The sequence below is a fragment of the Pongo abelii genome, chromosome 20 (genome assembly GCF_028885655.2).
Source record: "Pongo abelii isolate AG06213 chromosome 20, NHGRI_mPonAbe1-v2.0_pri, whole genome shotgun sequence".
NCBI lineage: Eukaryota > Metazoa > Chordata > Mammalia > Primates > Hominidae > Pongo > Pongo abelii.
The window spans coordinates 47,266,843-47,293,930 of NC_072005.2; the positions used below are offsets into that span (position 1 = coordinate 47,266,843).

General features: G+C 42.6%; 1 long non-coding RNA gene across 1 annotated transcript in view; it reads right to left on the bottom strand.

The window, feature by feature from the left end:
- LOC134760748 (uncharacterized) overlaps positions 1–27,088 on the bottom strand; it is a 151,602-nt gene that overhangs the window by 43,795 nt on the left and 80,719 nt on the right. The window contains exon 3 of the long non-coding RNA XR_010138689.1: positions 3,250–3,453. This is a non-coding gene — a long non-coding RNA (uncharacterized LOC134760748). The remainder of the gene's footprint in view (positions 1–3,249; positions 3,454–27,088) is intronic.

Consider the following 27,088-nt stretch of genomic DNA (forward strand, 5'->3'; position numbering starts at 1 on the left):
CTCTCCCATCCTGGGTATTAGGAACATTATCACAGAGGGGGCATGACCCCTGAGATATTAGGAGTAATATAATTCTCTCCCCTGCAGATATTAAAAAAAAATCACAGAGCCTGTACACACAGGGTGTTTAGAATATTGGGAATAATGTCATCTTCTCCCTCCCTGGATATTACAATGAAGAGATAACATCCATTACTGCTGCTACAGTGGAGGTACAACTGATGGTGTTTGCATTAGTTTCCTGCCATCTGCCATCATCCTTCTGGATTTTGAAGATACCAGACTGGTGAATTCCATGAAAGAGATGAGCGAACCAACACTACTGGTCCTTGAGTTTTTGATGGTGGTGCTCATCTCTACCATCTATATACAGAAAATAATTTGCCTTGGGATTTGATATAGGTTTTTATTGATTATATTGTCTTGGGTGAGCATTGATCGACTTAGGCTTCCCGTTTGCAATTTTTTTTTCCTAAATTATAGGTCACAGCTCACAGGCCATGGAAACACTGTATTTTTCCCATTTCTAAGTCTATGGCTCCTGATTATACATGAGATGCTGGGAACATAACCATAGAGGAGAGAGGTTCATGAAGAGAGTGCACTCACTCAGAGGCAGAAGTTGGCAAGGAATACATGAATTTCCTGACCCTCGCCCTTAGGCCATTACTCTAACAGGGGTCATGGTGATGTTTCCAAACCATGGGTTTTATGCCAACAAGACCTTCACAGCCAACAGCTTCTGAAAGATAACAATACTCACCTTCGTTCAGTGCTCGGTTACCTAAGCAAATGATTGTAGGTCTTTTCCAAGGGAAGCTGGAGAATCCCAAAGTTGTATACTTCCCTTGGTTTTGCATGAATCTGCCTCATGAGAACCCAGTCTCTTTTTGAATTAGACCTTCTTGTGGGAGAACTGTCTCAGGTTTTAATTGGATGAAGAATGATGACTTTATATGAGGGCTGCTGACACCTGCTTTCTGTTCGTCTTGATGATTTCTATTTCCTGTTAATGAAGGGACTCAGTTGTCTGCCATTTATATCTGTTGTCTCTAATGAAACATACTCTAAGAGGTAAGTGCTAGATATTGCAAAGCCGTCCTCCCCTGATGCACTCTGGCACTGGTGCCAGCTTCTTATGCCCACCTTGCATTGATGGCAAAGTGCTGGCCTCTGCCATTCCCACATCTTCTCACCACTTTGTTGCTATGAATGGAGCCCATCTCTGTAACAGTGTGGCCTACTTTAAGCTCTGACCTATGGAGAATGTCCAGCACTTGCATCTCAGCGATGCTGGTGCTCTCTTTTTTTTTTTTTTTTTTTTTGAGACGATGTTTTGGTATTGTTGCCCATGCTGGAGTGTAGTAGTGTGATTGGGGCTCACCGCCACCTCCGCCCCCCATGTTCAAGCAATTCTCCTGCCTCAGCCTCTGGAGTAGTTGTGATTACAGGTGACTGGCACAACACCCATTTAATTTTTTGTGTTTTAATAGAGACAGGGTTTCACCATGTTGGCGAGGCTGGTCTCAAACTCCTGACCTCACAGGATCCACCCACCTTGGATTCCCAAAGTGACAGGCATGAGCCACCCTGCCTGGCCGTCATGGGCAGTCTTAAGGATGATAGTCAGCTCCTGGCTCTTCTTCTATAGTAGACGCAGTCCAAGATGCTCACTGATCGAATTTGGATATGTGTCCCCACTCACACCTCAAGTGAAATTCTAATCCCCAATGATGGAGGTGGGCCCGGTTGGGCCAGTGAGAATTGAGTGGATCATAGTGGTGGATATTTCATGAATAATTTAGCACCATCCTCCAGGTGCTGTCTGGTGATAGAGTTCTAAAAAGATCTGGTTGTTCGAAAGTGTGCAGCACCTCTCCTACCACTTACTTGCTCCAGCTGTGGCCATGGAGGATGAGCCTGATTCCCTTGTGCTTTTTGCCATGACTCTAAGTTTTCTGACGCCTCCCCAGAAGTTGAGCTGATGGCCAGCATCATGCTTTTTGTACAGCCTGTGGAACCATAAGCCAATTAAACCTGAGTTTTTAAAATTAATTACCCAGTCTCACGTAATTCTTTATAGCAATGCGTGAACAGTCTAATACATGCACTTCTGAACCATGTTATTCTTTACCCCAAAGCTATACATCCGTGCAATTCTGTGCTGATCCTAACCACCCACAGTGAGCCCACACTCCTCAGGTTCTGGACAAATTTTTCCACCAGCCTAACCTCACATCCAATGCTAGCCCCAATTTTGCGATCTCAGGCCACTCACACTACTCTAAAACTTGCCACAAATTCAAAAGATCCCATCACTCTCAGGATGAATATTCAGATAGCATCACTCATGGAACTCAAAAAAATCACTGGGGTGCGGATCAGATCCCGGCATTTATGGAGTGATTACAGCCAAGACATGTGAAGAAAACTGAGGAGGGGACCCCAAGGGCTTGAAAGACCTTGCCGAGTGTGGAGCCCTGAAGTGCGCAGACCACTGGGTTGTCCCCCAGGGGCCTGGGAACCTTGCCGAGTGCGGAGTCTCTAGAGCAGAATCCACACTGCTGGGGAGGTGGATTTCAGGCCAGAAACCTTCAGGGACCTGGAGTCCCAACACTTGCTAAAAACAGGGGTAGGGGCAGAGATCTGAAAGATTTTGGAGTACTTGGAACCCAGAAGAGAAAACTGAAGGTGGCAGCGTGGAGCGCTCAGAAGATGGCGGAGACCATGGAGCCTGAAAAATCCAGAAAAAGAGGCGGGGACAGGGGGTGGACCTCAGAAGCATTCAGAGCGCACAGGGCCCCTCCAAGGTCGCTTTCACGCTGCCGGGGCTTCCTCTGCAGCTGCAGAGCTGCACTTTTCCTCTGTCCCAACCAACTTATGTCCTTTGAAGGTCTCATCTCTCATGGACTGGATCTAGATCTGGGGCTCATCTATCCAGGGGCCTCAGTCCTCAAGGAGGCTATTGTCACTCTGCTTCCCGATAGAGTCCTCTTAAGTTAGTAAATGCCCCTCAAGGGACCCATGGTTTGTCCTTATTCCTCCCTGAGTCTTCTCCTTCTGAGGGAGGAAGTTTTCAACCACCCCCAGGATTTACTTCCCAAATTTCACCCTCTGAAACCTCCTCCTTCCCTAGACCCATTCCGGCTCCTCATCCTCAGCCTCCCAGACCCCATGGAGGTGTCCCATGCAATGAGTTTTTTCTAGATTGACAGCCTCCCCTCCTCAGCGCACAACCCAGAGACTCACCCTGTACTGAGCAGCGAGCCACCGCATAAACAGCCATGAGACCTCACTCCAGCTAAATAACACTTTATTTTTGTAGTTTCAATGCTTTTGTTCCCTGAGGAAAGGGAGGAGCTCAGGAGAACAGTGTCATCAAAATTTCCTGGTGGTTGTTTAATCACAGCAGCAGAGTACGTCAGGAAACTCTTCCAGATTACTCCCTTCCTCCTGAAATTAAAGGAAACATGCACAACCCATGAACTGATGAGGTTTCCCAACAATTGTGTGAATATCCTGCTGGATTTATGAGCTGAAAGTGAACCTGAATGACTTGTGCTGCTTGTCCAGGCATTATCTTCTTCAGGAAATATGAGATGTTGTTTGGAAGCATTTCAGAAGCAAGGGAAGCTGCTTTGTTGAATACATAGATGAGCATCTTCTTGATTAGAAACTTCAACCCAGCGATTAAGGGTCTCATTACTAGTTTTGCGGCATGTCATTAATTAGATGGCAAACCATTTTTTAATCACATCCATCAGAAAATCGACCACTTTCTCCACTAGCATTTCCATGGCCACGTTCATTATAAGTGAAGTAAATGAGCCCATGAAAAGTGTAATGAGCGTTCTGTTGGTTTCGTGTAAAGATATATAATGGTGTAATTCCTGGAGAGTGTGGCCATTTTATGGGAGGTGACGTGGAGGGGGTGGGCCGAGATGGCCAATTAGAAGAGGCTGCCTTCCACTGAGTTAAAGTTGCAGTGAATTTCATGATAAGCACGTGAACTGAAATATTCAGGTTCTCACATTGGGACTGACTAGGCAAACAACTTGACCCGGGAGAACAAAGAAAACAAGTGTGGGTGATGAACCACGCCATATCGGAACAGAGCCAAAGGAACATTCTTGCACAGCCAAGGGAAGCAGTGAGTGTGTGACCCCGCCCCAGAAACCATTTTTCCCCCATGGATCTTTGCAACCAAGAAATCAGGAGATCCTCCCATGAGCTGAGTCACAGGGGCCTTGGGCCTGGTACACAGGGCTGTGTGGAGTGTTGGCAGAGCAGCCGCTCAGACACAGACCGAGACCCAGGAGTTTACACAATCCAGCCTTGAGAAACCAGGAAAGGTGGGAGTTCCCTTGGTACATTCCCCCAGGAAGGGGGCTGAATTCAGGTGTTATACGAGTTGTTAAGAAATTATTTTGGGCAGACAGGGAGGAAAAGGGGTCCTTGGGAAGTTTTGTTTCTTTTTAAAGCAACTCCAGAAATGAGTCTTGTCTAGCAGGAAAGCCCTGGCTTTTAGAGTTCTCTGGTAAACTTGACCTGCAGATGCTGGGCATTAGAAACTGGGTCCACCCAAACATGGCAATTCCTGCCCTCTTCTGGCCCTTGCCCCCACCTGTGCCTGGAGATATGGCCACCCCCACATATCCCCATGTGTGTAGGAAATCAGGGTGTCCGGCACGTGCATATTAAAAGGCTAGGGTGGGAGGGCCAGTTTTTCCGTGGGCTACATAAATGACATGCCTGGTCAAATCAATCCCCTGAACCCTATGCAAATCAGACGCCGCCCCCTCCAGTTTCTTCATATAACTCATTGGTATCCACAGCACTCCGGGTTTCCTCTTTCGGCTTTGGAGCCCCCCTCCATCCGTCTCAGTATGGGGAGCTCTTCCTTCATTCTTGCCTATTAAACTACACGCCTTAAAGTCACTGTACGTGTGTTTGTGTCATTTTCTCCAATTCTGTGTGAGACATGAGCCCTGGTGTTCCTCCACTCATCACAGCCATATCACAGGGAGCCAGACAGCCTCATCCTGTGGTCCCCACCATCACAGCACTTCTCAAGTCCAATGGGCTTGGAATACCAGCCAAGCAGTGGCAAAATAGCAAGCCAAGTGCCTGAGACTACCGAGTTCTGGGTGGTTGGGGCGGCCACCATCTCTGTTTCCGTGGACTCAGACAATCTAGCCTTCAGGCTTCAGGGAGTCCAGTTGGTCTGGAGCAGGAGGGGTCCCCCACAAGGCAGCATTGCTGCTGTGCCTGATAGGGGCCAGATTGTTTCTTTAAATTTGACCTTGATTAACCCCTTCTCACTGGGAAGGTCCTCCCTGTTGGAATTTCAGGAACTCCAGCCAGGTTTATAGGGTTGGTGGGAAGCCTGATCTCTTTCTGGGTTGGAGGTCCTCCAGGGTTGGGCAGCTGCCATCTTCGCAGTTTTGGACTCAGCCTTTTCAGCTGAAGCAAATGAACAAAGCTGGGAGCATCACATTTCCTAACTTTAAAGTATATTACACAGCCATAGTCACCAATACAGCATGGTACAGGTATAAATGTGGACACACAGATGGATGTACCAGACAAGAGAACCCAAAATGAAAGCCACACATTCACAGGCAACTGAACTTTGACAAAGCTGACAAGAATATACACTAGGGAAAGCACACCCTTTTCAATAATTGGTACTGGGACAATTGCATTGTCATATGCAGAAGAATAAATCTTTTTTTTTTTTCTTTTATTATTATTATTATTATACTTTAGGTTTTATGGTACATGTGCGCAATGTGCAGGTAAGTTACATATGTATACATGTGCCATGCTGGTGCGCTGCACCCACCAACCCGTCATCTAGCATTAGGTATATCTCCCATTGCTATCCCTCCCCCCTCCCCCCACCCCACAACAGTCCCCAGAGTGTGATGTTCCCCTTCCTGTGTCCATGTGTTCTCATTGTTCAATTCCCACCTATGAGTGAGAATATGCGGTGTTTGGTTTTTTGTTCTTGCGATAGTTTACTGAGAATGATGATTTCCAATTTCATCCATGTCCCTACAAAGGACGTGAACTCATCATTTTTTATGGCTGCATAGTATTCCATGGTGTATATGTGCCACATTTTCTTAATCCAGTCTATCATTGTTGGACATTTGGGTTGGTTCCAAGTCTTTGCTATTGTGAATAATGCGGCAATAAACATACGTGTGCATGTGTCTTTATAGCAGCATGATTTATAGTCCTTTGGGTATATACCCAGTAATGGAATGGCTGGGTCGAATGGAATTTCTACTTCTAGATCCCTGAGGAATCGCCACACTGACTTCCACAAGGGTTGAACTAGTTTACAGTCCCACCAACAGTGTAAAAGTGTTCCTATTTCTCCACATCCTCTCCAGCACCTGTTGTTTCCTGACTTTTAGAAGAATAAATCTTAACTCCTATTTCTTGCCATGTTTACAAAAATCAATTTAAAGTGAATTATAGACTGAAGTGTATGTACTGAAATGGTCAAAATATGAGAGGAAACTTAAGGAAAACTCTTCTGGTCATTGTCTAGTAAGGAGTTCATGAGTAAGACTTCAAAAGTACAGGCAACAAAACCAAAAACAGACCAATGCAAATTTAAACCAAACTGAAAATTTTAATTAAATTCAAAAGCCATACACCATTTTTCTATCTCATCCCTAAGAAAATGGACCACGTCATCCACTAGCATTTCCATGGCACCTTCATTATAAGTGAAGTAAGTGAGCCCATGATAAGTGTAATGAGCCTTCTGTTTGTTTCAGGTGAAGTTAAGTAATGGATATTCCTGGAGTGGTGTGCATTTTATAGAAAGTGACGTGAAGGGGGCAGGCCAAGATGGCCAATGAGAAGCACCTGCCTTCCCCTGAATGAAAAGCACGGTGAATTCAGCACCTTGAACTGAAATATCCAGGTTCCTACATTGGGACTGATTAGGCAAACGACTTGACCCAGGAGAAGAAACAAAGGGTGTGGGTGATGATGCATCCAGTATAAGCACAGAGCCAAAGAAACCTTCACCTATAGCCAAGAGAAGCAGTAGTGAGTGCACGACCCCTACCCACAAACCATGCTTCTCCCATGCATCTTTGCAACGCATGGATCAGAAGATCCTCCCATTAGCTCATGCCATGAGGGTCCTGGGTCAGATACACAGAGCCGTGTCGAATGTTGCCAGAGCAGCCGCTAAGACACACACAGAGACTCCGGAGTTTTATATACTTGGAAAGCTGGGCAAGGCGGGAGTTCCATCTGTACATTCCCTTAGAAAAGGGGCTGAATCCAGGGAGCCAAGCATCCTCATTCTGTGGGCCCCACTTCCACAGAACTTCTCAAGTTAAGACCCACTGGCTTGGAATACCAGCCAACCAGTGGCAATAGGCTGGAGACTGCCTGAGACTACAGTTTTCCGGGGAGGTGAGGGCGGCCTCCATCTCTGTGTTTCCATGGACTCAGACACTCTAGCCTGCAGGCTCCAGGGAGTCCAGGTTTTCTGGTCCACCACAAAGCAGCACAGCTGCTGTGCCTGATTGTGGCCAGACACGTTACTTAAGTCGGACCTTGATTCATCCCCCCTCATTGTGTAGGGCCTCCCTTTGGGAAATTCAGGAGCTCCAGCCATGGTTACATGTTCAGTGGGAACCATGATCTTTTTCTGGGAAGGAGACCCTGTGAGGAGGAGCAGCCTCATCTCTGCAGTTGTTGACTCAGCCTTTCTGAAGCAAATAAACAAAGCTGAGAGCATCACATTTCTTGACTTCAAATTATATTACAAAGCCATCATCACCACTACAGCATGGTAGTAGTATATGAATAGACACACAGATCAATGTAACAGACTAGAGAGCCCAGAAAGAAAGCCACACATTTATAGCCAACTGATCTTTGACAAAGCTGATAAGAATATACATTGAGGAAAGCACACCCTTTCAATGATTGGTGCTGGGAAAATTGAATTGTCATATGCAGAAGAATAAAACTGGACTCCTATTTCTCACCATATTTACAAAAACCAATTGAAGATGAATTATAGACTTAAACATATGTACTGAAATAATAAAAATGTGAGAAGAAACCTAGAAAAAGCTCTTCTGGTTATTGTCTAGTAAACAGTTCAAGAGTATGACTTCAAAAGTGCAGGCAACAAAACCAAAAATAGACCAATGCAAATTTAAACCAAACTGAAAATTTTAATTATATAAATTGAAAAGCTTTACTGAAACAAAAAGCTGCTGCACAGCCAAAGAAATAATCCTCTCAACAGAGTGAGCGGACCAACTGCAGAATAGAAGAAATTATTTGTAAACTTTTCCTTTGACAAAAAACTAATACTCAGAGTAAACAAAGATCTCAACTACAACAGAAAATTCCAAAGAATCCCATTAAAAATTGGGCAAAGGACATAAAGAGACTTTTTTATTTTTTATCTTATTTATTTATTCATTTGTTTTTTTGAGACAGGTCTTGCTCTATTACCCATGCGGCAGTGCAGTGCCATGATCTTGGCTCACTGCGACCTGTGCCTACCGGGTTCAAGCAATTCTTGTGCCTTAGCCTCCTGAGTAAATTGCACCACAGGCACGAGCCACAGCACGTGGCTGATTTTTTGTATTTTTAGTAAAGGCAGGGTTTTGTCTTGTTGGCCAGGCTGATCTCTACCTCTTTGCCTCAAGTGATCCATTGGCTTCAGCCTCCCAAAGTTCTGGGGTTACAAGCATGCACAACCGCACCTGGACAGGAGTCAGTTTTTAAAAGAGCACATATAAATGGCCAAAAGGTATTTCAAAAAAATGCTCCACACCATGACTCATCAGAGAAATGCTCATTAAAACCACAATGAGGCCGGATGCACTGCCTCACGACTGTAATTCCAGCACTTTGGGAGGCTGAGGCAGGTGTATCATGAGCTCAAGAGACTGTGGCCATCCTGGCCAACATGGTGAAACCCTGTCTTTACTAAAAATACAAAAAATGAGCCAGGCATGGTGGCATGTGCCTGTAGTCCCAGCTACTCGGGAGGCTGAGGCAGGAGAATCGCTTGAACCTGGGAGGTGGAGGTTGCACCGAGCCAAGATTGCACCACTGCACTCCAGTCTGGCAACAGAGTGAGACCCTGTCTCAAAAATATCAACAACCACCACAATGAGATATCTTACTCCCGTCAGAATGGGTATTATGAAAAAGACAAAAACATAACAAATGTTAGTGAGAATGTGGAGAAAAGGGGAAATCTTATGCATTGTTGTTGGGAATGTAAATTAGCACAGATTTTATGGCAAACACTATGGAGATTTCTGAAAGAACAAAAAATAAAACAACTACTCAGTCCTGCAATTGCACTACTGGATACCTACTCAAAGGAATAGATCAAAACGCACACAAATATATGCTGCAGCATTATTTACAGTAGCAAAGATATGGAATCACCCTACATGTCAATCAACAGAAGAATGAATAAAGAAAATGTGGTATATATACACACAGGAAAACTATTCAGTCACAAAGCAGTAGAAAATCATGTCTTTTGCCGCAACCTGGAAGGAACTGGAGGTCATTATTTTGGGTAAAACAAGCCAGGGAGAGAAATGCAAACATCACATTTTTCAGGACCGGCCGGGTAGTTCACACCTGTAATTCCCATGCTTTTGGAAAGCAGTATAAGAGAATTGCTTGATGACTGAGTGACACATTGGGACCCTATCTCTATAAAAACAAAACAAAACAAAACAACAACAACAACAAATATATATATATATAGAGAGAGAGAGAGACAGAGAGAAATCAGCTGGGCATGGAAGCTGGGACTACAGGTGCGTGCCACCACACCTGGGTAATTTTTTTCTGTTTTTAATAAAGATTGGGTATCACCAGGTTGCTCTGGGTGGTCTTGAACTCCTGAGCTCAGGCGATCTGCCCTCCTCGGCCTCCCAAAATGCTGGGATTACAGGCATGAGCCACCACTCACAGCTTTCCTCCCTTCCTCCCTTCCTCCCTTCAGGTGATTGCTCAGATGCCACTTATTCTTGGAGGATATCCCTGACCAACTTATAGAATCAGTGGGAACCTTATGGTTGACACACTTCCTATGTCCCTCACCTGCTTTCTTTTCTTGTGGAAGACTTAGAGCTATCCGAAATACAGCATGTTTCTTTCTTGATTTCCTTTCTCTCCTTCTGAGAATATCAGTTGCATGAGGCCAGTGACTGTTTCTCTCTTCTCTAAGTCTCCTGTAACCACCAGTAGCATACACATAGTGTATCTTTAATATCTCCTTGTTCAAAAGGTGAATTTCTTGAAGCTGGGGGGCAGAGGTTGCAGTGAGCTGAGATTCTGCCACTTGACTCCAGCCTGGGCATAAGAGAAAAACTTCATTTCTTGGTGGGCGGGGGTGGAAGATAAATTTCTCTATTCATAAAAAATTGGACATTGGGGATCAAGTATAGCCACCTTAGTTGTTCTGTGATAATTGCAAAACCGTCAACTTGTAGGAATCATGTTCGATGGATCCTTTTGCTGGAGGCTATTGCTGTGTAATAAAATATCCCTAATTAGTAGGGAAAAAAAAACCATCATTGATTTGTGCTCACACGTGCTGTGAGCCAGAGGTTCTGATGAGGAGATTGGAGATGACTTGTCTGTGCGATCTCAGCTCACTGCAACCTTTGCCTCCCAGATTCAAGCTTCTCCTGCCTCAGCCTCCAAAGTAAATTGGATTACAGGCACGTGTCACCATGCTTGGCCAATTTTTATATTTTTTAGTAGAGACAGGGTTTCATCATGTTGACCAGGCCGCTGTCGAACTCCTGACTCCAGGAGATCAGCTCGCCTCAGCCTCTCAAAGTGCAGGAAATACAGATGTACACCACTACACACACTCTTAAGTTTTTACTTATGAATAATAACACTGACAGTGTTCTAAATTCTCTAAATGGTCAAATGGATAAAGAAATAAGACCCAACTATATGGTGCCTTAAAGAAATCTACTTCACCTATAGAGACACTGAAAGGGAAATGAAAACAGGGAAATGGAAAAGGATATTTCATGAAGCTGGAAACCAAAAAAGTGCCAGAGTAGCTATACACATATTAGATAAAATAGACTAAAATCACAGACTGTAACAACAAAAGACAAGGAGCGTCACTAGTTAATGATAAAGACGTCAATCAGCAAGAGGATACAACAATTATTAATACCTAAGTACCCGATACCAGTTTTTTTTTCTTTTTTCTTTTTTTATTATTATACTTTAAGTTTTAGGGTACATGTGCAAAATGTGCAGATTAGTTACATATGTATACATGTGCCATGCTGGTGGGCTGCACCCACTAACTCATCATCTAGCATTAGGTATATCTCCCAATGCTATCTCTCCCCCCTCCCCCCACCCCACAAAAGTCCCCAGAGTGTGATGTTCCCCTTCCTGTGTCCATGTGTTCTCATTGTTCAATTCCCACCTGTGAGTGAGAATATGCGGTGTTTGGTTTTTTGTTCTTGCGATAGTTTACTGAGAATGATGATTTCCAGTTTCATCCATGTCCCTACAAAGGACATGAACTCATCATTTTTTATGGCTGCATGGTATTCTATGGTGTATAGGTGCCACATTTTCTTCATCCAGTCTATCATTGTTGGACATTTCAGTTGGTTCCAAGTCTTTGCTATTGTGAATAGTGCCGCAATAAACATACGTGTGAATGTGTCTTTATAGCAGCATGATTTATAGTCCTTTGGGTATATACCCAGTAATGGGATGGCTGGGTCAAATGGTATTTCTAGTTCTAGATCCCTGAGGAGTCACCACACTGACTTCCACAATGGTTGAACTAGTTTACAGTCCCACCAACAGTGTAAAAGTGTTCCTGTTTCTCCACATCCTCTCCAGCACCTGTTGTTTCCTGACTTTTTAATGATTGCCATTCTAACTGGTGTGAGATGGTATCTCATTGTGGTTTTGATTTGCATTTCTCTGATGGCCAGTGATGGTGAGCATTTTTTCATGTGTTTTTTGGCTGCATAAATGTCTTCTTTTGAGAAGTGCCTGTTAATGTCCTTCACCCACTTTTTGATGGGATTGTTTGTTTTTTTCTTGTAAATTTGTTTGAGTTCATTGTAGATTCTGTATATTAGCCCATTGTCAGATGGGTAGGTTGCGAAAATTTTCTCCCATTGTGTAGGTTGCCTGTTCACTCTGATGGTAGTTTCTTTTGCTGTGCAGAAGGCTTTAGTTTAATTAGATCCCATTTGTCAATTTTGGCTTCAGTTGCCATTGCTTTTGTCTGACACCAGTTTTTTCAAATGTAAAAAGCAAACATTGATTGCCATTCCAAGATGGCTGAATAGGAGCAGCTGCGGTCTGCATCTCCCAGCCTGATCCACACAGAAGATCGTGATTTCTGCATTTCCAACTGAGTTACTTGGTTCATCTCATTGGGCTGGTTGGACAGTGTATGCAGCCCATGGAGGGCTAGCTGAAGCAGGGTGGGGCATTGCCTCACCAGGAAAGCACAAGGGGTTAGGGGATTTCCCTTTCCTAGACAAGGGAAACCGTGACAGACTGTACTGGGGAAATTGGGACACTCCCACCTTAATACTGTTTTTTTCCAATGGTCTTAGCAAATGGCACACCAGGAGATTATATCCTGTGCCTGGTTCAGTGGGTCCCATGCCCACGGAGCCTTGCTCACTGCTACCACAGCAGTCTGAGATCGAACTGCAAGGTGGCAGACTGGGTGGGCGAGGGGCGTTCACCATTTCTGAGGCTTCAGTAGGTAAACAAAGTGGCCTGGAAGCTTGAAATGGGAGGAGCCCACTGCAGCTCAACGAGGCATGCCTACCTCTGTAGACTCCATCTGTAGGGGCAGGGCATAGCTGAATAAAAGGCAGCAGAAACTTCTGCAGACTAAACGTCCCCGACTGACAGTGCTGAACAGAGCAGTGGCTCTCCTAACACAGTGTTTGAGCTCTGTGAATGGACAGACTGCCTTCCCAAGTGGGTCCCTGACCCCGGTCTAGCCTAACTGGGAGACACCTCCCAGTAGGGGCCAACTGACACCTTATACAGCCAGGTGCCCCTCTGAGACAAAGCTTCCAGAGGAAGGATCAGACAGCAATATTTGATGTTGTGCAATATTTGCTGTTCTGCAGCCTCCGCTGGTGATACCCAGGCAAACAAGGTCTAGAGTGGGCCTCCAGCAAACTCCAACAGATCTGCAGCTGAGGAACCTGACTGTCAGAAGGAAAACTAACAAACAGAAAGGAATAGCAACAACATCAACAAAAAGGACCTCCACACCAAAACCCCATCTCTAGGTCACCATCATCAAAGACCAAAGGTAGATAAAACCACAAAGATGGGGAGAAACCAGAGCAGAAAAGCTGAAAATTCTAAAAAACAGAGCACCTCTTCTCCTCCAAAGGATCGCAGCTCCTCGCCAGCAATGGAACAAAGCTGGATGGAGAATGAATTTGACAAGTTGACAGAAGCAGGCTTCAGAAGGTCAGTAATAACAAACTTCTCTGAGCTAAAGGGGATGTTGGAACCCATCGTAAGGAAACTAAAACATTGAAAAAAATTAGACGGATGGCTAACTAGAAAAAACAGTGTAGACAAGACCTTAAATGAACTGATGGAGCTGAAATCCATGGCACAAGAACTACGTGATGCATGCAGAAACTTCAGTAGCTGATTCGATAAAGTGGAAGAAAGGATATAAGTGATTGAAGATCAAATTAATGAAATGAAGTGAGAAGAGAAGTTTAGAGGAAAAATAGTAAAAAGAAACAAACAAATCCTCCAAGAAATATGGGACTATGTGAAAAGACCAAATCTACGTTTGATTAGTGTACCTGAAAGTGACGGAGATAATGGAACCAAGCTGGAAAACACTCTTCAGGATATTACCCAGGAGAACTTCTGCAACCTAGCAAGGCAGGCCAACATTCAAATTCAGGAAATACAGAGAACTCCACAAAGATACTCCTCGAGAAGAGCAACCCCAAGAAACATAATTGTCAGATTCACCAAGGTTGAAATGAAGGAAAAAATGTTAAGAGCAGTCAGAGAGAAAGGTCGGGTTACCCACAGAGTGAAGCCAATCAGGCTAACAGCGGATCTCTCAGCAGAAACTCTAGAAGCCAGAGAAGAGTAGGGGCCAATATTCAACATTGTTAAAGAAAAGAATTTTCACCGTGAATTTCATATCCAGCCAAACTAAGCTTCATAAGTGAAGGAGAAATAAAATCCTTTACAGACAAGAAAATGCTGAGAGATTTTGTCACCACCAGGCCTGCCTTACAAGAGCTCCTGAAGGAAGCACTAAACTTGGAAAGGAACAACTGGTACCAGCTGCTGCAAAAACATGCTAAATTGTAAAGGCCATTGATGCTAGGAAGAAACTGCATCAACTAATTGGCAAAACAACCAGCTAACATCATAATGACAAGATCACATTCACACATAAGAATATTAACCTTAAATGTAAACGGGCTAAATGCCCCAATTAAAAGACACAGACTGGCAAATTGGATAAAGAGTCAAGACCCATCTGTGTGCTATATTCAGGAGACCAATCTCACGTGCAGAGAAACACATAGGCTCAAAATAAAGGGAGGGAGGAAAATCTACCAAACAAATGAAAAGTAAAAAAAAAAAAAAAAAAAAAAAAAAAGGCGGGGATTGCAATACTAGTCTCTGATAAAACAGACTTTAAAGCAACAAAGATCAAAAGAGACAAAGAAGGCCATTACATTACGGTAAAGGAATCAATTCAACAACAAGAGCTAACTATCCTAAATATATATGCACCCAATCAGGAGCACCAGATTCATAAGGAAAGTGCTTAGGGACCTACAAAGAGACTTACACTCCCACATAATAATGGAAGACTTTAACACCCTACTGTCCATATTAGACAGATCAACGAGACAGAAGGTTAACAAGGATATCCAGGACTCGAATTCAGCCCTGCACCAAGCAAACCTAATAGATACCCACAGAATTCTCCACCCCAAATCAACAGAATATACATTCTTCTCAGCACCACATCGCACTTATTCCAAAATTGTCCACATAGTTGGAAGTAAAGCACTCTTAGCAAATATAAAAGAACAGAAACCACAACAAACTGTCTCTCAGACCACAGTCCAATCAAGTTAGAGCTCAGGATTAAGAAACTCACTCAAAACCACACAACTACATGGAAACTGAACAACCTGCTCCTGAATGACTACTGGGTAAATAATGAAATTAAGGCAGAAATAAAGATGTTCTTTGAAACCAATGAGAACAAAAACACAACGTACCAGAATCTCTGGGACACATTTAAAGCAGTGTGTAGAGGGAAATTTATAACACTATATGCCCAGGAATGAAAGCAGGAAAGATCTAAGATCAACATCTTAATATCACAATTAGAAGAGCTAGAGAAGCAAGAGCAAACAAATTCAAAATCTCGCAGAAGGCAAGAAATAACTAAGATCAGAGCAGAACTGAAGGTGATAGAGACACAAAATACCCCTCAAAAATCAATATATCCAGGAGCTGGTTTTTTGAAAAGATTAACAAAATAGATCAACCACTAGCAAGAGTAATAAAGAATAAAAGAGACAAGAATGAAATAGACGCAATAAAAAATGATAAAGGGGATATCACCACCAATCACACAGAAGTACAAACTGTCATTGGAGAATACTATAAACACCTCTAGGCAAATAAACTAGAAAATCTAGAAGAAATAGATAAATTCCTGGCCACATACACCCTCCCAAGACTGAACCAGGAAGAAGATGAATCACTGAATAGCCCAATAACAGGCTCTGAAATTTAGGCAATACTTAATAGCCTACGAATGCAAAAAGTCCAGGAGCAGACGGATTCACAAAGGAATTCTATCAGAGGTACAAAGAGGAGCTGGTACCATTCATTCTGAAATTATTCCAATCAATAGAAAAAGAGGGAATCCTCCCTAACTCATTTTATGAGGCCAGCATTATCCTGCTACCAAAGCCGGGCAGAGACACAACAAAAAAAGGGAATTTTAGACCAATATCCCTGATGAACATCGATGCAAAAATCCTCAATAAAATACTGGCAAACTGAATCCAGCAGCACATCAAAAAGCTTATCCACCAAGATCAAGTTGGTTTCATTTCTGAAATGCAAGGCTGGTTCAACATATGCAAATCAATAAATGTAATCCATCACATAAACAGAACCAAAGGCAAAAACCACAAGATTATCTCAATAGATGCAGAAAAGGACTTTGACAAAATTCAACAGAACTTCATACTAAAAACTCTCAAAAAACTAGGTATTGATGGAACGTATCTCAAAATATAGGAGCTATTTATGAGAAACCCACAGAGAATACCATACTGAATGGGCCAAAACTGGAAGTATTCCCTTTGAAAACTGGCACAAGACAGGGAGGCCCTCTCTCTCCACTCCTATTCAACATAGTGTTGGAATTTCTGGTCAGGGCAATCAGGCAAGAGAAAGAAATAAAGGTATTCAGTTAGGCAAAGAGGAATTCAAAGTGTCCCTGTTTGGAGATGACATGATTGTATATTTAGAAAACCCCATCGTCTCAGCTCAAAATCTCCACAAGCTCATAAGCAACTTCAGCAAAGTCTCAGGATACAAAATCAATGGGCAGAAATCACAAGCATTCTTATACACCAATAACAGACAAACAGAGAGTCAAATCATGAGTGAACTCCCATTCACAATTGCTTCAAAGAGAAAAAAATGGCTAGGAATCCAACTTACAAGGGATGTGAAGGACCTCTTGACACTGGTTTTATGTGGCCACTCTTATCCTGACACCAGGCTCTAGCTCTCAGATGACATTTCTTCCTTTTTCGTTTTTTGTCTTTTTTTGTTTTGTTTTGAGATAGAGTTTCCCTCTGTCACCAGGCAGGAGTGCAGTGGCGCGAACTCAGCTCACTGCAACCTCTGCCACCGGGGTTCAAATAATTCTTTGCCTCTGCCTCCCGGTTTCAAATAATTCTTTGCCTCAGCCTCCTGAGTAGCTGGGATTACAGGCGCACACCACCACGCCAGGGTAATTTTTGTATTTTTAGTAGAGTTGGGTTTTCACCATCGTGAACAGGCTGGTCTTCATCTCTTGACCTCGTGATCCACCCGTTTTGGTCTCCCAAAGTGCTGGGATTACAGGCATGAGCCACTACTCCTGGCCACCGATGACATTTCCAGACACACACTGGGCCAATACGGAATCTGTTGCATTGAAAGAAAGCACATAGAACAGCCAGCATTTGACATCTGCTAACTGGGGAAACCCTGGACCCTGAATAACCAGCTGCAACACCCCTGTGGTATGTCGAGGGCTTTTGTGGGGACCTCTGAAACTTCCTAACTTCAGGTGAGACTCAGCACATTACCAGCTGTGGTTGCTGAAGGGCAAAAATGCTTCTGTTTGAGACAAGCAGAGGGAAAAGTAAACGGGACTTTGTCTTGCACTTTAGGTGCCAGCAAAGGCACAGTGGGGCAGAACACTAATTGGGCATGTGGGGTCTCTGATTCTAGGAGTTGACTCTTTATCAACAATTCTGGACCTGTCCTTTGCCAGAGAGGAGCCCGGAACCCTGAAGGGTGAGTCCCAGGCCAGGCAGCCTACACGACAAGCTTATCCAAGAGACCCGGGACCTTAAAGGAATGAGGCTGGTTGTCTGGCAGTAGTACTTGTGCCCTGAGATGGTGGTGGCTATGGGCTTAGGCTCCTCTTTTTGGAAAGTAGAAGGAAGACTTAGAAGGACTGTGTAATGTGATCTGAGTGCCAGCTCAACCACAGTATAACAGAACACAAGGTAGACTTCTAAGATTTTTGACTCTAGTCCCTGACTCCCAGATGGCACCTGTGCACACATCAAGAGCTTGGGGAATCTCACATCTCTTAAGGAAAAAACACAGGCCTGGCTGGCTTTGCCATCTGCTGATTGTAGAGCCCCAGAGCCTTGAGTGAACATAGGTAGTAGTCAGAAAGAGGTTCCTGCAAACCTTGGGCAAGACTCAGTGCTGTGTGTGGCTTCAAATCTGAGCCAGTGCATTCATAGTGGTGGTTGCCACATTGATGCTTATATCACTTCACCTCCAGCATTGTGTAACTCAGAACACAGAAAAAGACTCTCTATGTTTGGGAGAAAGTAAGGAAAGGGAATGAAAGTGTCCACCTAAGGGCCAGGTGCGGTGACTCACGCCTGTAATCTCAGCACTTTGGGAGGCCGAGGCGGACAGATCACGAGGTCAGGAATTTGAGACCAGCCTGACCAACGTGGTGAAATCACGTCTCTACTAAAAATACAAAAAACGAGCATGGTAACACATGGACTTGTAATCTCAGCCACTCAGGAGGCTTAGGCAGGAGAATTGCTTGAACTGGGAGGTGGAGGTTGCAGTGAGTGGAGATCGCACCACTGACCCCTCCAGCCTGGGCAACACAGTGAGACTCTATCTAAAAAAAAAAAAAAAAAAGAAAGAACCAAGTGTCCACCTAATAATTCAGAGAATTGTACTGGATCTTCTCCAACACTGTCAAAATGATACTGATAGAAGTATGCAAGAATCACAGTGTTACTGGGATGGGGGTGCTCCCTAAAGCAGATACAGCTTAGATTGCAACACCCAAGTCCTTTCAGATATCTGAAATGTCTTTCCCGGAAGAATGGCTGCAAATAATCCCAGACAGTGAAGACAACAATAAATACCTAACCCTCCGATTCCCAAACACCGAGGAACATCGACTAGCATCAACACCATCCAGGAAAATAGGAACTCACCAAATAAATGAAATAAGAGACTGGGGGTCAGTACTGAAGAAACAGAGATATGTGACCTTTCAGACACAGAATTCAAAATAGTCATTATGAGGAAACTCAGAGAAATTCAAGATCATGCAGAGAAGGGATTCAGAATTCTATCAGATAAATTTAACAAAGAGATTGAAATCATTAAAAAGAATCAAGCAGAAATTCTGGAGTTGAAAAATGCAATGGGTCTACTAAAGAATGCAGCAGAGTCCCTCAAAAGCAGAATTGATCAAGCAGAAGCAAGAATCAGTGAGCTTAAAAACAGGCTAATTGAAAAACACAGTAAAGGGAGACAGAAGAAAAAAGAACAAACAAGAATGAAGCAAGCCTATAGGATCTAGAAAATAGCCTCAAAGGGGCAAACCTAAAATTTATTCATCTTAAAGAAGAGGTAGAGAAAGGGATAAGGGTAGAAAGTTTCTTTAAGAAGATAATAACAGAGAACTCCCCAAGATAAGAGAAAAATATCAATAAGCAAGTACAAGACGGTTATAGAAAACCAGGCAGATTGAACCCAAAAAAGATGACCTCAAAGCATTTAAAAATCAAACTCTGAAAAGTCAAGGATAAGAAAAGGATCCTAAAAGCAGCAAGAGAAAAGACACAAATAACATACAATGGAGCTCCAATACATCTGGCAGCAGACTTTTTGGTGGAAATTTATAGGCCAGGAGAGAGGTCTGATATTGAAAGTACTCAGGAAAAATAACTTCTACCCTACAATGGAATAGCTGGCAAAATATTTTTTTGATTATTTTGATTTTCAAAATAATTTGAAATTTGAAATCAAATTTCAAAATTTGATTAATTTGATTAGGATGAAATTTATTTCATCCTAAAGGAGAAATAAATACTCTTTCAGACAAAAAAAAACTGGGGGAATTCATGAATGCCAGACCTGTCCTACAAGAAATGCTAAAGGAAGCACTTCAATCAGAAAAATTAAAACATTGATGAGCAATAAATAATCATCTGAAGGTGCAAAACTCACTGGTAATTGTAAGTACAAAGAAAAACAAAAAACATTATAACCCTGTACCTGTGGTGTGTAAACTGCTGTTATTCTAAGTAGAAAGGCTGGAATGATAAACCAATAAAAAATAAGAGCTACCACCACTCTTCAAGAAATAGACAATACAATAAGATATAAATAGAAACAACAAGATAAAAAGCAGAAGGACAAAGTTAAGGAATAGAGTTTTTACTAGTTTTCTTTCTGCTTGTTTGTTTTTTAAGGCAAATCGTGTTAAGTTTTAATGGATTAAAATAATGGGTTGTGCCGGTGGAGGCAAAATGGCCAAATAGGGACAGCTCCAGTCTACAGCTCCCAGTGTGAGTGATGCAGAAGATGGGTGATTTCTGCATTTCCAACTGAGGAACCGGGTTCATCTCGCTGGGGAGTGCCAGACAGTGGGTGCAGGACAGTGGGTGCAGCACACTGTGTGTGAGCTGAAGCAGGGCGAGGCATCGCCTCACCTGGGAAGTTCAAGGGGTCAGGGAATTCCCTTTCCTGGTCAAAGAAACGGGTAACAGACGGCAACTGGAAAATCAGGTCACTCCCACCCTAATACTACACTTTTCCAAAGGGCTTAACAAATGGCACACCAGGAGATTATATCCCACACCTGACTCAGAGGGCCCTATGCCCACGGAGTCTCGCTCATTGCTAGCATAGCAGTCTGAGATCAAACTGCAAGGCAGCAGCAAGGCTGGGGGTGGGGCGCCCACCATTGTAGAGGCTTGCTTAGGTAAACCAAGTGGCTGGGAAGCTCGAACTGGGTGGAGCCCACCACAGCTCAAGGAGGCCTGCCTGCCTCTGTAGGCTCCACCTCTGCTGGCAGGACACAGACAAGCAAAAGGCAGCAGTAACCTCTGCAGACTTAAATGTCCCTGTCTGACAGGTTTAAAGAGAGTAGTGGTTCTCCCAGCATGAAGCTTGAGATCTGAGAATGGGCAGACTGCCTCTTCAAGTGGGCCCCTGACCCCTGAGTAGCCTAACTGGGAGGCACCCCCAAGTAGGGGCGGACTGACACCTCATACGGCCGGGTACTCCTCTGAGATGAGACTTCCGGAGGAATGATCAAGGAGCAGCATTTGCGGTTCACCAATATTTGCTGTTCTGCAGCCACCACTGCTGACACCCAGGCAAACAGGGTCTGGAGTGGACCTCCAATAAACTCCAACAGACCTGCAGCTGAGGGTCCTGACTGTTAGAAGGAAAACTAACAAACAGAAAGGTGTAGCATCAACACCAAAAGCCCATCTGTACGTCACCATCATCAAAGACCAAAGGAAAATAAAACCACAAAGATGGGGAAAAAACAGGCCAGAAAAACTGGAAACTCTAAAAATCAGAGTGCCTCTCCTCTTCCAAAGGAATGCAGCTCCTCATCAGCAATGGAACAAAGCTGGATGGAGAATGACTTTGACGAGTTGAGAGAAGAAGGCTTCAGAAGATCAAACTACTCTGAGCTAAAGGAGGAAGCTCAAACCAATGGCAAAGAAGTTAAAAACCTTGGAAAAAAACTAGAAGAATGGCTAACTAGAATAACCAATGCAGATAAGTCCTTAAAGGACCTGATAGAGCTGAAAACCATGGCACAAGAAATACGTGATGAATGCACAAGCCTCAGTAGCTGATGCAATCAACTGGAAGAAACAGTGTTGGTGATGGAAGACTAAATGAATGAAATGAAGTGAGAAGAGAAGTTTAGAGAAAAAAGAATAAAAAGAAATGAACAAAAACTCCAAGAAATATGGGACTATGTGAAAAGACCAAATCTATGTCTGATTGGTGTACCTGAAACTGATAGGGAAAATGGAACCAAATTGGAAAACACTGCAGGTTATTATCCAGGAGAACTTCCCCAATCTAGCAAGGTAGTCCAACATTCAAATTCAGGAAATACAGAGAATGCCACAAAGATATTCCTCAAGAAGAGCAAATCCAAGACACATAATTGTCAGATTCTCCAAAGTTGAAATGAGGGAAAAAATGTTCAGGGCAGCCAGAGAGAAAGGTCAGGTTACCCACAAAGGGAAGCCCATCAGACTAACAGGGGATCTCTCACCAGAAACTCTACAAGCCAGAAGAGAGTGGGAACCAATATTCAACATTCTTAAAGAAAAGAATTTTCTTTTTTTTTTCTTTTTATTATTATTATTATTATTATACTTTAGGCTCTATGGTACATGTGCGCAACGTGCAGGTAAGTTACATATGTATACATGTGCCATGCTGGTGCGCTGCACCCACCAACTCGACATCTAGCATTAGGTATATCTCCCAATGCTATCCCTCCCCCCTCCCCCCACCCCACAACAGTCCCCGAAGTGTGATGATCCCCTTCCTGTGTCCATGTGTTCTCATTGTTCAATTCCCACCTATGAGTGAGAATATGCGGTGTTTGGTTTTTTGTTCTTGTGATAGTTTACTGAGAATGATGATTTCCAATTTCATCCATGCCCCTCAAAGGACGTGAAGTCATCATTTTTTATGGCTGCATAGTATTCCATGGTGTATATGTGTCACATTTTCCTAATCCAATCTATCATTGTTGGACATTTGGGTTGGTTCCAAGTCTTTGCTATTGTGAATAATGCCACAGTAAACATACGTGTGCATGTGTCTTTAAAGCAGTATGATTTATAGTCCTTTGGGTATATACCCAGTAATGGGATGGCTGGGTCAAATGGAATTTCTAGTACTAGATCCCTGAGGAACCGCCACACTGACTTCCACAAGGGTTGAACTAGTTTACAGTCCCACCAACAGTGTAAAAGTGTTCCTATTTCTCCACATCCTCTCCAGCACCTGTTGTTTCCTGACTTTTTAATGATTGCCATTCTAACTGGTGTGAGATGGTATCTCATAACCAAAACAGCATGGTACTGGTACCAAAACAGAGATATAGATCAATGGAACAGAACAGAGCCATCAGAAATAATGCCACATATCTACAACTATCTGATCTTTGACAAACCTGACAAAAACAAGAAATGGGGAAAGGATTCCCTATTTAATAAATGGTGCTGGGAAAACTGGCTAGCCATATGTAGAAAGCTGAAACTGGATCCCTTCCTTACATCTTATACAAAAATCAATTCAAGATGGATTAAAGACTTAAATGTTAGAACTAAAACCATAAAAACCCTAGAAGAAAACCTAGGCAATACCATTCAGGATATAGGCATGGGCAAGGACTTCATGTCTAAAACACCAAAAGCAATGGCAACAAAAGCCAAAATTGACAAATGGGATCTAATCAAACTAAAGAGCTTCTGCACAGCAAAGGAAACTACCATCAGAGTGAACAGGCAGCCTACAAAATGGGAGAAAATTTTCGCAACCTACTCATCTGACAAAGGGCTAATATCCAGAATCTACAATGAACTCCAACAAATTTACAAGAAAAAAACAAACAACCCCGTCAAAAAGTGGGCGAAGGACATGAACAGACACTTCTCAAAAGAAGACATTTATGCAGCCAAAAAACACATGAAAAAATGCTCACCATCACTGGCCATCAGAGAAATGCAAATCAAAGAAAAGAATTTTCAACCCAGAATTTAATATCCAGCCAAACTAAGCTTCATAAGTGAGGGAGAAATAAAATCCTCTACAGACAAACAAATGCTGAGAGATTTTGTCACCACCAGGCCTGCCCTAAAAGAGCTCCTGAAGGAAGCACTAAACGTGGAAAGGAACAACTGGTACCAGCCACTGCAAAAACATGCCAAATTGTAAAGACCATCAAGGCTAGGAAGAAACTGCATCAACTGACGAGCAGAATAAACAGCTAACATCATAATGACAGGATCAAATTCACACATAACAATATTAACCTTAAATGTAAATGGGCTAAATGCTCCAATTAAAAGACACAGACTGGCAAATTGGGTAAAGAGTCAAGACCCATCAGTGTGCTGTATTCAGGAAACCCATCTCAATTGCAGAGACACACATAAGCTCAAAATAAAGGGATGGAGGAAGATCTACCAAGAAAATGGAAAACAAAAAAAGGCAGGTGTTGCAAACCTAGTTGCTGACAAAACAGGCTTTAAACCAGCAAAGATCGTAAGAGACAAAGAAGGCCATTACATAATGGTAAAGGGATCAATTCAACAAGAAGAGATAACTATCCTAAATGTATATGCACCCAATATAGGAGCATCCAGATTCATAAAGCAAGTCCTTAGTGACCTACAAAGAGACTTAGACTCCCACACAATAATAATGGGAGAGTTTAACACCCCACTGTTAACATTAGACAGATCAACAAGACAGAAAGTTAACAAGGATATCCAGGAATTGAACTCAGCTCTGCACCAAGTGGACCTAATAGACATCTACAGAACTCTCCAACCCTAATCAACAGAATACACACTCTTTAAAGCACCACACCACACCTATTCCAAAATTGACCACATAGTTGGAAGTAAAGCACTCTTCAGCAAATATAAAAGAATAGAAATTATAACAAACTGTCTGTCAGACCACAGTGCAATCAAACTAGAACTCAGGATAAAGAAACTCACTCACAACCACTCAACTACATGGAAACTGAACAACCTGCTCCTGAATGTCTACTGGGTACTTAACTAAATGAAGGCAGAAATAAAGATGTTCTTTGAAACCAACGAGAACAAAGACACAACAAAGCAGAATTTCTGGGACACATTCAAAGCAGTGTGTAGAGGGAAATTTATAGCACTAAACGCCCACAAGAGAAAGCAGAAAAGATCCAAAATTGACACACTAAAATCATAATTAAAAGAACTAGAGAAGCAAGAGCGAACACATTCAAAAGCTAGCAGAAGGCAAGAAATAACTAAGGTAAGAGCAGAACTGAAGGAAATGGAGACACAAAAAACCCTTCAAAAATCAATGAATCCAGGAGCTGGTTTTTTGAAAAGATCAACAAAATTGGTAGACCACTAGCAAGACTAATAAAGAAGAAAAGAGAGAAGAATCAAATGGATGCAATAAAAAATGATAAAGGGGATATCATCACCAATCCCACAGAAATACAAATTACCATCAGAGAATACTGTAAACACCTCTACACAAATAAACTAGAAAATCTAGAAGAAATGGATAAATTCCTCGACACATACACCCTCCCAAGACTAAACCAGGAAGAAGTTGAATCTCTGAGTGGAACAATAACAGGCTCTGAAATTGAGGCCATAATAAATAGCTTACCAACCAAAAAAGTCCAGGACCAGATGGATTCCAGCCGAATTCTACCAGAGGTACAAGTGGGAGCTGGTACCATTCCTTCTGAAACTATTCCAATCAATAGAAAAAGAGGGAATCCTCCCTAACTCATTTCATGAGGCCAGCATCTTCTTGATACCAAAGCCTGGCAGAGGCACAACAAAAAAAGAGAATTTTAGACCAATATCATTGATGAACATTGATGCAAAAGTCTCAATAAAATACTAGCAAACTGAATCCAGCAGCACATAAAAAGCTTATCCACCATGATCAAGAGAGCTTCATCCCTGGCATGCAAGGCTGGTTCAGCATACGAAAATCAATAAATGTAATCCAGCATATAAACAGAAACAAAGACAAAAACCACATGATTATCTCAATAGATGCAGAAAAGGCCTTTGACAAAATTCAACAACGCTTCATGCTAAAAACTCTCAATAAATTAGGTATTGATGGGACGTATCTCAAAATAATAAGAGCTATCAATGACAAACCCACAGGCAATATCATACTGAATGGACAAAAACTGGAAGCATTCCCTTTGAAAACTGGAACAAGACAGGGATGACCTCTCTCACCACTCCTATTCAACATAGTGTTGGACGTTCTGGCCAGGGCATTCAGGCAGAAGAAGGAAATAAAGGGCATCCAATTAGGAAAAGAGAAAGGCAAATTGTCCCTATTTACAGATGACATGATTGCATATCTAGAAAACCCCATCGTCTCAGTCCAAAATCTCCTTAAGCTGATAAGCAATTTCAGCAAAGTCTCAGGATACAAAATCAATGTGGAAAAATCACAAGCATTCTTATACACCAATAACAGACAAACAGAGAGCCAAATCATGAGTGAACTCCCATTCACAATTGCTTTAAATGGAATAAAATACCTAGGAATCCAACTTACAAGGGATGTGAAGGACCTCTTCAAGGAGAACTACAAACCACTGCTCAATGAAATAAAAGAGGATACAAACAAATGGAAGAATATTCCATGCTCATGGGTAGGAAGAAAAAATGTCATGAAAATGGCCATACTGCCCAAGGTAATTTATAGATTCAGTGCCATCCCCATCAACCTACCAATTACTTTCTTCACAGAATTGGAAAAAACGACTTTAAAGTTCATATGGAACCAAAAAAGGGCCTGCATTGCAAAGTCAATCCTAAGCCAAAAGAACAAAGCTGGGGGCATCACACTACCTGACCTCAAACTATACTACAAGGCCACAGTAACCAAAACAGCATGGTACTGGTACCAAAACAGAGATATAGACCAATGCAACAGAACAGAGCCCTCAGAAATAATGTCACATATCTACAACTATCTGATCTTTGACAAACCTGACAAAAACAAGAAATGGGGAAAGGATTCCCTGTTTAATAAATGGTGCTGGGAAAACTGGCTGGCCATATGTAGAAAGCTGAAACTTGATCCCTTCCTTACACCTTATGCAAAAATTAATTCAAGATGGATTAAAGACTTACATGTTAGACCTAAAACCATAAAAACCCTAGAAGAAAACCTAGGCAATACCATTCAGGACATAGGCATGGTCAAGGACTTCATGTCTAAAACACCAAAAGCAGTGGCAACAAAAACCAAAATTGACAAATGGGCTCTAATTAAACTAAAGAGCTTCTGCACAGCAAAAGAAACTACCATCAGAGTGAACAGGCAACCTGCAGAGTGGGAGAAAATTTTTGCAACCTACTCATCTGACAAAGGGCTAATATCCAGAATCTACAATGAACTCAAATTTACAAGAAAAAAACAAACAACCCCATCAAAAAGTGGGTGAAGGATATGAACAGACACTTCTCAAAAGAAGACATTTATGCAGCCAAAAGACATGAAAAAATGCTCATCATCACTGGCCATCGGAGAAATGCAAATCAAAACCACAATGAGATACCATCTCACACCAGTTAGAATGGCGATCATTAAAAAGTCAGGAAACAACAGGTGCTAGAGAGGGTGTGGAGGAACAGGAACACTTTTAGACTGTTGG